The sequence below is a fragment of the Cryptomeria japonica genome, chromosome 3, assembly GCF_030272615.1.
Source record: "Cryptomeria japonica chromosome 3, Sugi_1.0, whole genome shotgun sequence".
NCBI classification, from domain to species: Eukaryota; Viridiplantae; Streptophyta; class Pinopsida; order Cupressales; family Cupressaceae; genus Cryptomeria; species Cryptomeria japonica.
This window is the reverse complement of record NC_081407.1, coordinates 783,920,607-783,933,447: the sequence shown is the minus strand read 5'-3', so window position 1 is coordinate 783,933,447 and position 12,841 is coordinate 783,920,607.

Below are 12,841 nucleotides of genomic sequence, written 5' to 3'. Positions count from 1 at the left end.
ATTGCAAATCCTACTGTGGTAGAAAATGTTAAGTGCCCTAGGCCAATGTTTAAATTCATCCCTAAAATTGCCAAGCAAGGTGATTCTATTTGAGTTTTTTCAAAAAATTTGAAGGGTGTCGCTTTTGCCGAAGACCCTAGAATCTACATTCACTGCAACATAGAAAATCTAGGAACCGATGATTTGGATTACATGTACAATGGTATCATTAATGATGAACAAGGTTTAATTAAACCAGAGCATAAGATAGTTGAAGACTTAGGATTCATTGAGATACTGAACATACCTAAATTTCCTAAGGAGGTAGTTCGTCTAGTTCTGAGTAGAGTTCATGAAGAGTTCATGTGGCTTGACTCTGTTTTTTTAAATCTCTAAGGAAGCAATCAAGGCAGTTACTATTTTACCCTCAACTGGTAGTAGGCCCTACAAAACTAAGAAAATACCTAACAAGAGAGTTATGGAGCTAACTGGAGCTACATCTAACAATAGATCTCTTAAGGTTAATGACATAATTGATGTTAATGTGAGATATGTGAGTGTTGTACTTGGATATAGAGTAACTCATGCAAATAGATTGAATTCAGTTTCGAGCCTATGTATTCATAATGCATATGAGATGGTAAAGAAAAATTCTAAGATTGATATTTGTGAATGGCTTATAGATGAATTAATAGACAACTTGAAAAAGATTAAGGGTGACAAGAAAGGGACATTTCATTTTGGCAACCTACTTGTGTGTTTGATGCTTTACTTCACCAAAGAGATACCCAACATTGGTCATAAGGAATTTGGATATGACATCCCGGTAAGGAAACAAATCAAGGAAGCTATCACTGACATGGAAAATAATAGTGACAACATTATAACAGATTACTTCAAAAACTTTCAGACTAAGATGAGAGCTAGAGAAAGGTTACCCGAGAGCATAGTAGACAATTATGACAAGCAAATCTGCTTTGTAAGCAAATATGATGAGACATGGATGGAAGCAGTTAGCCCTAGAACTATTTGGTTTACTGAAATGGGTTATGAAGTTGATTTACCCATTCTTGAAACATATACTAAAACACTACTTGATACACCTATGGAACCATCTGAGAAATTCTCCAGTAGTGCTGAAACCATTGAGAGTGTTGTTTCAATGCAAAAATAGAGAAAAAGAAGAGAAAATTTTATTAGATGTGCATTCAAGATGGAAAAAGAAATCAAGGATATGTAATGAACATAAGTGGTATTTCTGCCAGTGAACTAGAATAACTGAAACCGGAAGCACATGTTTCACTGATTGTTACTTCTTCAGATACAAACAATGGGAAAGCAATAGAGTTCAGAAGAGTTGAAAGGAGGAAGAGAGAACCCTCATTGGTACCCTCTCCTTCTCCCAAAAAGACTATAACTTTGAGGAAGAAGCAACAGGTAGTTAGGGAGCCTAGAAGGAAGCTTACACCAAAGAAGAAACAGACTAAGATATCGGATACCCTGACACCGAAGGAACTGGTAAATGAGATAACACAAGATGGAAATCTTTGCAATGTAAATATATACTATCATTCTTATGAAGATTCAGACAAGGAAACAATAGAAGATAGTATAATTTTGCATTTAGATATCTATAAGAAGGTTTTGATTGAAGTTGTAGAGGATATACTGAATGATTTATATTTAAGGTTAGAAGTTGAAAGAATGTCAGCGATGGAAATAGATAAAAAGCTAAAAGTTGAAAGATTATTGGCAGTGCACCCTGTAAACTCTAGAGAGGAAATTGATGAACTAATTGTTGAGGCAAACCAGACAGTTTTTGTCAGTGGACACCGACAAGTTAGCCTAATGGCTGGTAGAGTGAAGGAGATTTTTGATGAGACTGGGAACAAATGGGATATCTTTTTTGTTGAAAAGGAAAAGAAAGAGGAAAAGAAAAGATAGAAAATAGATAAATCTTTTGCTAAGGTGTACCTTCTATTAAAGTAACAGATAGCATCCCTCCATCAGCTCAGGACATGCCTCCATTAACTTTAGTATCACCAGTACATATAGAAAATCAACCGGATAAGGCATCTGATGAAGTAACTCATGATGATACCAACTCAAAGTCTAAAATAATTTTCACCATGAATGTGGATACACATGATATAAATATTGTTGTGGATAAAGAAACTACAGAGGTTAAGGAAGATGATCGTAAGGACAGTAAGATCTCTAAGATGCCAGCACACACTGTTGACTCTTAGAAGACTGAGAAACCAACAGAGGATAAGGTAACTAACCTAGAGAAACTGGCAATTGAAGAGGTACTTGTATAGACTGAGAAACCATCAAAAGCAGAGGTACAAACACAGACAAAGAAACTAGAAGAAAATGTATGTAAAGAGGAATCAATTGATGGAAATAAGGAGGGAATCCATAGCAGAACAAAGCACATCAACAGGTGAATTTAGACCTACTAACATAGCAAATGTTCTATTGGAATCTATCAAGAGGATAACATATTGCAATGCCTTAGCATTTAAGGCAATTGATAACACATTACCTATCTTGAAGATGATTGCAACTACCTATAAGATAGATCGCATTAATGATTCTTTAGGTAAATTGGACACATTGTCCAAATTCATTGCTCAAAATGTCATAACTATAGATAAGATGAATGAGGATACTATAAAGGAAAGAGTAGACAAATAGAAAGGAGAATTCTTTGAGAAAACCATCAAAAACTGTAATGAGCACATGGATTCAATATTACCAGTACTCAACTCAACAATTTTGGAGTATAAGGAGTTGTATAGAGAAGCATGTAAACCTCACTGTTTGGCTGAGGACATTGATGAGGAGATTAAAAAGACACAAAAATAGATTGATCACATTGCAGATAATATGATATGTTCCTCGAGACTTATCTCAATTTTTGAGTAGGAAATGGCAGTTTTTGAGGAGAAGTTAGAGAAACTTGAGAAAGAGAAAGCAAGGATAAGATTAAAAGCTCAGGAACTCAAAAATAAACTTGGTCCAAGATTGGACAGTCTTATTAATCAATGGGTTGAGCTATCTAAGGCAACAGTTCAAGGAGAATGGTCACTGGAGCAACAAATGCACTATCTAACCAGTATGATCTAGCAGACCGAGACCATTCTCTCTGACAAAAACAAATTCATGCAAAGCCTAAATCTAATTTTGTTGGACATTTTTCAAATTATAACCAACCAGTTATAGGTGATGAGGTAGCATTTTTTTGTATTCTTTGATTCTTTTTGACATCCTTTGTCATTGATGTCAAAGGGGGAGTACTATAGAGAAAAATAAGGAGTAGTATGGAGAAAATAAATGCACATAGGAGATCACTTGCTCAGGGGGAGCACACTTCTTTTTGGATTTCATTTTGGATAGCAGTTTTGGATTTTTCTCATGAGTGTTGCCATCAATGCCAAAGGGGGAGATTGTTGGCATTCTACACTCTAATGAGAATAGTTGATGTTGTCATTGATGGAAACCAATTGGAAACCAACCAGCAACAGGTTTCTACACATGCACCAGCATCATAGACATCATACATCAGCACCGACAGGCACTTTCTCCAGCATCTAGATTACACCGGAAATGAAGTATATCAGCACTCAAGTTGACATGGGATAAAGTCTTGCTTATATGAATTGTATTGTAAATATAATTAATTATTTGTAAGCCGGCTTGGTATATTGTAAAGACCTATATTTATGAGATCTAGTAGGTCATTTTGCATGATAGTTGATTGTAATGGATAGGTGATTATTATTGGTATATGTAAAGATAGCGAAAGGTTTTGGTTAAGGTATCTAACTGAGCTTAAATCGGTATTGAACCAGGCATGAGAGATGCTATTTTGAGCAATACATTGTATTGGACTTAATTATCCATTTTGTAGTCAGTGAGACTCTTTTGAGAAGTACGCTCCACGCAGTTGGCCTTCCTGCATGTGCAGGCCCCTATTGTAAGTAGTATTTATTCATATTGTCTAGTGAGTGAATATTGTGGGTCACAAATCCCACTGAGGTTTTTTCCACACCAGGTTTCCTTATTAAAATATCTTGTGTTATGGTGTGCATTTATGTTGTCTCCATTATTTCTCTTTACTGCATTATTTCTTGTTTATCGATACATTGATTTGGGTTACAAAATAATAAATAAGTTCAAATATTCAGTTAACCTGTTAGATACTCATTCACCCCCCCCTCTCAGTGTCTTTGGGACTATCATTGAATCTAATAGTGAGAATAGGAGAGAGAGAGAGAGAGAGAATAGGATAGGGAGAGGGGGAGGGAGAGAGAGAGAGAATAGGATAAGGAGAGGGGGAGGGAGAGAGAGAGAGAATAGGATAAGGAGAGGGAGAGGGAGAGAGAGTTAGAGAGAGAGATAGTAGGGGGTAGGAAGATAGGGATAGAGTAGGATAAGGAGAGGGGGAGGGGGAGGGAGAGAGTTAGAGAGAAAGAGAGAAGGGGATAGGAAGAGAGGGAGAGAGATAGGGAAAGAAAGAGAAGGGGGAGGGTAAGAATAGGATTGAGAGGGAGAGAGAGATAGAGAGAATAGGATAAGGAGAGGGGGCGAGAGAGACAGTTAGAGAGAGATTAGGGGGAGAGGGGGTAAGATTGAGAATAGGGGATAAGAAGAGAGGGAGAGAATAGGATAAGGTGAGGGGGAGGGAGAGAGGGGGAGAGAGATAGAAGATTGGTAGAGAGGGAGAGGGAGAGGGAGAGAGATAGGGAAAGAAAGAGAAGGGGGAGGGTAAGAATAGGATTGAGAGGGGGAGAGAGATAGAGAGAATAGGATAAGAGAGGGGGCGAGAGAGACAGTTAGAGAGAGATTAGGGGGAGAGGGGGTAAGATTGAGAATAGGGGATAAGAAGAGAGGGAGAGAATAGGATAAGGTGAGGGGGAGGGAGAGAGGGGGAGAGAGATAGAAGATTGGTAGAGAGGGAGAGGGAGAGGGAGAGGGAGAGAGAGAGAGAGGTCAGAGATGAGGAGAATATGAGAGAGAGAGAGAGAGAGAGAGAGAGAGAGAGAGAGAGAAAGAGAATAGGATAAGGAGAGCGGGTGAGAGAGACAAATAGAGAGAGAGTAGGGGGAGAGGGGGTAAGATAAAGAATAGGGGATAAGAAGAGAGGGAGAGAATAGGATAAGGAGAGGGGGAGGGTTTGAGAGGGAGAGGGAGAGGGAGAGGGAGAGGAAGAGAGAGAGAGAGAGGCGGGCAGAGATGGGGACAATAGGATAGAGAGAGAGAGAGAAGGAGGGGAGAGAGAGAGAATACAGTCAAGAGAGGGAGAGGGGGAGAGAGAATAGGATAAGATAATAAGAGGGGGAGGGAGAGGGGGGAGAGGGAGAGGTAGGGGGAGATAAAGAGGAAGAAGGGGGAGAGGGTAACAATAGGATAGGATAATGAGACAGGGAGGGAGAGAGAGAGAGAGAGAGAGTAGGAGAAGGAGGAGAGGGTGAGAGACATGAGGTAGAGAAAGAACTAGAAGGAGAATAGGGTGAGAGACTCGGCAGAGAGAGGTGTGAGGGGGAGAGAGATGAGATAGAACTCAAGGAGAATAATTAGGGCTTAGAATAGCCAAAGTCGGTGATGGGGGAAGGAAGATGAGAGAGGATAATAAGAGAGACATGCATGTATACAAACATATATACATATATCTATATAAATAAATGTATATATAATTATAGATATGCATATATACATATGTAAACACGTATTATATATGTATGTCTATACATATGTGTAGTAAATGCTAAGTTTACAAGCATACATTTTGATGTCTTCATACCGTGTATGGGTTTTTTGAAACTCAAAATGATGTTTTTCATAACCCGTACTAGTTTTGTGAAACTCAAAATGATGGTTTTTCATAACTTGTACAGGTTTTATGAAACTCAAAATGTTGTTTTTAATAACCCGTACTGGTTTTTTGAAACTCAAAATGATGGTTTTTCATAACCCATACGGGTTTTGTGAAACTCAAAATGATGGTTTTAGTTCTACATAACCTGTACGGGTTATGTAGAACTATGAATGGTACTTTTTGTTTTTCAAAACCCAAGCAGGTTATCTTGTACATCAGAACCCATGCGGGTTTTGGCCTTGGTAAGAGGATTGGAAAATGATCCTAAGGCTTGCAAGCCCATTTTCCCTCTGTTTTTGTCCCTTTACATTGTTTTTCATCTTCCAACATGATTTATCAACTTTATCATCATCAAGTTTACAAATGATCAAGTGGGTATCTTTAAAATTACCACCATAATCTCACATGTCTTCTCAATTTTATGACCATATAAAGTTTTCTCTTTTTGGACAACATTAGCATAGTAAACTTTAATTTTCTTTACCAGTGCCTTGACAGTCGTCCCAGACATACATTTACCATTCTTTTAATAAATTTTGATATACTCAACCAAATTCAAAATAAATTACATATTACTATTCTACACTAGATTCTATACAATTTAAAAAAAAGTTTTCATTTTCAATTATTTTGATGCAAGTTATGCCCAGCGCACGAACAAGTACCAAATTTTCAGGATGTGGTCACTTCAAAAAATCATTAAAAAAAAATACTCAATGAAAAATTATAAAAAAATACACAACTTCTAGATCTCAATCTTACCTATCATCCTACCAAAGAGTTTTGCAAAATACTAAATCTAACTATATATTTTGTGCAGCGCACGAAAATAGCTATGTTATGTTTTTTTGAAAAAATCAGGAACAATTTTTTGTGCGAGAGAGGTTTGGCCCTCTTAATATTATCCAATTTTTAAAAACTTCAGTAGTTTAGAAACTAGATTCAGATTACTACAATTCTTATTATTTTTTCAACTCCTAGTTTTGAGTACGTGACCTTCAAATATCTCTTTCAAGTTCAGGTTTACCTGTTTTCAAAAGAAAAAAAAGTGGCCACTTTTACCCCCCTTTTTCTTCACCATCTTAGTGCACTTGCCCCTAAAACAAAGCACATATCTATGAAGTATAGCTTTTTGAAGGAGAAGGTGGAAGCAAATGAAGTTAGATTGGTTAATGTGAACACTAAAGTGCAGATTGCATATATTTTCACTAAACCTTTGTCCAAGGAATCATTTGAGTACCTGAGAGATAGATTGGGAGTTTTTGCCCCTTTGGTAGAGACTTGATTGATGTGGTTTGGCATCAATCCAACATGAACTATCAAAGATACTATTCATTTTGATACAGATGTGGGATGCTACTACTCAGGGGGAGTAGTCAACTTTGTGATTTAGAAGCTTATGTATTTTCTTTGATATTTTTGTCAGATTTCTTGCATTGATGTCAAAAGGGGAGTGATATTGATTTGAAAAAGGAAGAGAAATTCAGAGTTTTATAGAGATATTATTCATAGGGGAAGTTTGAGTTGTATGTGGGAGACTGTTTGTTGTCTTCCATTGGGGGAGACTTGTTTGACATTTCTTGGTACTTAGATGTATTTCACATCTAGTGTTGACATCAATGCCAAACGGGGAGATTGTTGGCCATTTGGTGGAATTGATTATGTGTTACATTTATGTTTTGTCATTGATGCCAACACTAGCTGTTTGGATGCTTTACCGACACCCTTCTAGTCTCGGTAGGTTGAGTGGTTTTTGGTTAACTTGGATCTGACATGATCCAGTAGGCTCCGATATTGTTTGGTGATGGAATCAACTTGTTTATGATACTCATGCTCATATTTGGTCAGTTGGTTTTGGGCTGGAGATCGAATGCTATCCTGCTTGCTTATAACATTGGTTTTTGGTTCTAGCGAGTGGTTCACCGACAAATCTTTTGGTGGAGATCTTTGATGCATTGCATAAGTGGTGTTGGTGAAGCTTCTAGTGGAGTTTATGGATGTTGTTGGTGATCACGTTCAAGACTTGGTGGATGAAGATCATTGTTGTGGTGTGTGGACCTATACTTGGTCTCAGTTGATCTAGGTTATGGACCGACTTTAATGTAATGTGTGGACATGACCTATTAATGTATTTCTAAGATGTATTATGTGTTGATATTATTTGCTTGGTCTGAGGCCGACATGGTTTGTAGTTATGTAACTGGTTTATTATCTGGTGACCGAACTGATTGTTTATGGTTGAGGGTTTGTATAAATAGATGTAATATCTCATTGTAGATAATCATGGTTATTGTTAGAGGTCATGGTCAAGGAATGTAATGTGTGAATAATTTAATATCATTCAGAGAGAGGAGTTGGTCAATCATTGGAGATCGTATGGGCTTTATGTAAGAGGAGTTAGTCCTCTAGTATTGAGCTTAACCGAAACTATACTCAGGCATAGGAGATGCTATCTTTTGTTGTTCAACACTTCTCCGAATTGTAGTCTTGATTTATATATAGTCAATGAGACTCCTTTTGTGATGAGTAGTGTGCTCTATGCTATTGGCCATCCTACAAGTGCAGGCCTCTCAATTGTAATTCACATACCTACTACAAAAGTATTATCTGACTGTGGGTAGGCTTCCCACTGTGGTTTTTCCCTTTAAAGCATTTTCCACATACAAATCTTGGTGTCATGTGGATGGTATTTGTTCTATGAATATTGTTTATGCTCAATTGGTTTATCTTTTATTCCAATATTAATGTTTTGAGTTCTGGTATTAAATTTTAAATTGCTAATGGTTTCGGTAATCTGTGACAACTGATTCCTACCACCCTCTCAGTTGTCTTCCAGTTATTTGAAATGTATAACACTAAGCTTGTTAAAGCTTACATGGTTAAGGGATTTAACTTTTGTAATTGTTAGAGAACAACAAGTGTTTTCTGATCTGGTAAATAGAACTTATTTGCTTGATCACATCCTTTTAAAGCTCCTATCTACCTTCACACATACTGTAGATACTCCTTCTGGTTTGATAATCAATCACACTAACACTTAACCAAAATTGCCAACACTACAACAAAACAACTCATCAACCTTATAAATAAAACAATAGGTCGGTAACACATTGAAAACCTAAGATCTCATAGATATTACAAATAAATCAGTTCAACTATGACCGTTAGATTACATAGCAATCATCAACATATTGTCCAAGACAACCTTGATCTCTACTTGATCACTGCTCATCGATTCTTGTAACTCATCATGTGGTTTCCTCTTCAGGCAATGTATTCGCTCATTCCCATGATAAAACCGTTATCTCTACGCACCAAAAACCACTTGAAACTTATCACATACAACATGCATACATGGCATAATCATTATCGATCATCATTTGATAATAAATCAATACAATTGATTCACCAAGCTCCATCGGTTAGGGTTTGGCACATCAATAGTTAGGGTTACCGGTTGATCTCACTGCTTCTAAAGTAATACCGGTTTCCTTCACTTGCTCACCTATTGGTTGCAAAACAATATCATAACAACATCATTACCAGTTACAATTGACATCAATGACAACACAATAGTCATCAATGAAATCTTCAATTAGATACCAACAATCTCCCCCTTTGGCATTGATGGCAATACAAATATCAATACCCTTGATTGTGATGATTGAGAGTAATGCACACACACAGGTATAGGAATCTTGGTTTAAATTTTACCATGTACTCTCCTTCAACTGAGTCTCAATGTCTTCAGTTGGTAACTGGCTATAGTTCTTCTCTCTATCAATCATACACTTCTTCTCCCCATAATCAAACAGTTCTTCTCCCCCTTTGACAAAAATGCCAAAGTGAAAGTAAAACATGCAGTGTCATACTTCATTATTCTACATCAATGATATGCACCCTGATGCTCCCCCTATGGAGTAGCTCCACTCTACACCAATCTTGCTTCAATATTCTTCAATTATCTTTGGGACTGATGTCTTCCATATTTGCTCAATTGACCTCATGTAGGGGCAGAACCCCTAGCTAACCTATAAGATTCTCAAAAGTAGTCTTAGGCAGAGGTTTAGTAAAGATATCTACTAGCTTCTCCTTAGTAGATACATGCTCTAGTAACACATCTTTACTCTACACTTTCTCCCTCAAGAAATGATATTTCAGCTCAATATACTTAGTTCTAGCATGCAACATCAGGTTGTTTAAAATATTTATTGCACTGGTGTTATCACATAAAATCTTTACTAGTTTTGTGATCTTCAACTTAAATCCTTCTAGAATGTGTTTCATCCAGATTGCCTAGGTACAATTCATAAATGTTGCAACATATTCAACTTCAATAGTGGACCGTGATATACAACTCTACTTCTTGTTGCTCCAAGATACAAGTCTTCTTCCAAGAAAGAATGCACCACCAGTTGTGGTCTTCATGTCATCAACATTTCCTGCCTAGTTTACATTTGTATAAACCTTCAAATAAAAGTTACTTGCATATGGATATCATAGTCCATAATCAATAGTACCTTTTAAATATCTGAATATCCTTTTAGTTTCAATCATGTGTGTCTCCTTCGGGTTCTTTTGAAATCTAGCAACTAATCCAACTACATGAACAATATATGGTTTGTTGTGAACAACATAATGCAGTTTCCCTATCATTGATCTGTAATCATTTTAATCAACGAATACGACATCATCCTCCTTAGACAATTTACAACCTGTAACCATTGGTGTCCCAACTAGTTTATAGTCACTCATTCCAAATGTCTTCAATACCTCTTTCACATATTTGGACTGTGTGATAAAAATACCTCTTCATCTATTGAATTTCCAAACCTATGAAGAATTTTATCTCTCCTACCAAAGACATTTAAAATTCACTTTTCATCTCATTTGCAAAGTCATCACTCATGTCATCATTTCCTCCAAAAATGATATCATCCACAAACGCTTCACTAACCAGTATATTATCTCCCTCAGTCTTGAGATATATATTGTTGTCTTCACTAGTTCTCTAGAAACCTATCTTCATTAGGTGTGAATGTAGTCTTTCATACCATTCTCTTGGTGCTTGCTTCAAACCATATAGTGCCTTATGTAGTTTTCACACCATATCATTTGCATCAGTCAAAGCATAACCATCTAGCTATTCAATATATACTTCCTCTTCCAGTATTCCATTTAAAAACGCTGACTTCACATCCATCTGATATACTTTGAATCCCTTATATGCTGCAAATGAAAGTAGAGTCCTAACACCTTCCATTCTAGCACTTGGTGCAAATGTCTCGTCGTAGTTTTCTCCTTCTTCCTGTGCATAACCTTCGCATACAAATCTTGCTTTGTTTCTGACTACTACTTCATCTTCATTTAGTTTATTCCTGAATATCCATTTAGTGCCTATCACATTTCTATTCATCAGTCTGGGTACTAGGGTCCATGTATTGATCTTCTCAATCTGGTCAAGCTCCTCTTCCATAGCCTTGATCTAGTGATCATCTCCAAATGCTTCCTTAGTAGTTCTAGGATCAATAGTGGAGATCATGTAAGAATTCTCTTTAATTCTTCTTCTGGTTAACATTCTATCATCTTTCTCTCCAATAATCTGGTCAGGATTATGATTGAGTCTCACATACCTTGGAATGAAATGGTCATTATCTTCAGGTTCTTCTTCCTCAGTATCTTCATCTTCTTCTATGGAATCTACCTATTTTGGTTGAATTGGTACTACACCATTCACTTCACCAACTTCTGGCTTCACCGGTTTTGGTTTCAAAATCAGAATGTAAGGTTCATCTTCCTTCTTCTCCTCACTGGTTTCTCCTGAAACTTTAGGATACACATCCACTCGGATATCAACACTTTCAATGACTCTCTTTGTCTAGTTGTTGTAACATTTGTAGGGTTTACTCATGGTGGAGTAACCAAGAAATTGTTGGCCTTTTGGCATTTAGTTGTCATTGATGTCGACTGGTGGAGATTGAGCATGGTAGATGGTTTCTTGGTTAATGATGAAGAGGCAGAACGTTAAGATGTGCAACCAGTATAGGATGCTATACCGGTCAATAGGTGAAGAACACTCTACTGGCAAAGGGTTTTATTGGTATGTGTTTGTCGGATTGACTAAACATTGGAAGGTTGTGTCTCGATTGGTGTGATGTTGTGTGAAGCTACGGTGGGAAGTAGGGTGTGGTTGGTGAAGCTTTATCCACAGGGTCGGTGAAACAAATATTTGCCATTAATGAAGGAACCACAAATCAAGGGATTTCTTTAGACTGATTGCGACTCAATGAAGAAGGAATGACAAAGGAAGATCAGGTGAGTAGTTGGCACCTGGATTGAAGCAAGAAGATTGGATTGAAAGAATACCTTGAGAAGGAAACAACAAAGGAATTAATAGCAATTTGACAGATGTAAATATATATGAAGGATCATGTTTCCCTTGTCTGTAAAATGTGTCTAAAAGGGCACAGAAATGACAGAGATGAACTGATGGACTCCAAGGTGATCAGATCTTACAAGATCTCATTAGATTTGATTTTCCTCAAGGATGGTGAAGAAACCCTAACTGCCTGGATTTGGAATTGACTTTTTGGTGGGAATTTATCTGATAAGAAAAGGGAACTATGGACAGAAGGAAATTGATGTTCTTGAGAAGATAGTGGAGAGGAGAGAAGTTAGAAGAAGAAAAATTGACAAGGGGTGTCGATCAAGTTACAATGTGAGTAAGTAGGTAAACTGGTAAGAGGATTCTATCGGTAGTTTCATAAATGGGAAGTTGAGCCTAACCGGTAATGCATGGAAGAGCAGGTAGCATCCTAGTCTGACATAGTGTATTGAGAGACTGTGTGTGAAAAGGAGAGAAAGATAACAAAGAGTTAATTGATTCAAGAGTTGCAAAATTCATTTGCAGAAAGAAGCCTTAATTCCATTCAAATAGTATTTCAATATACATCGCCAAGTTGGATCTTGGTACAGTAC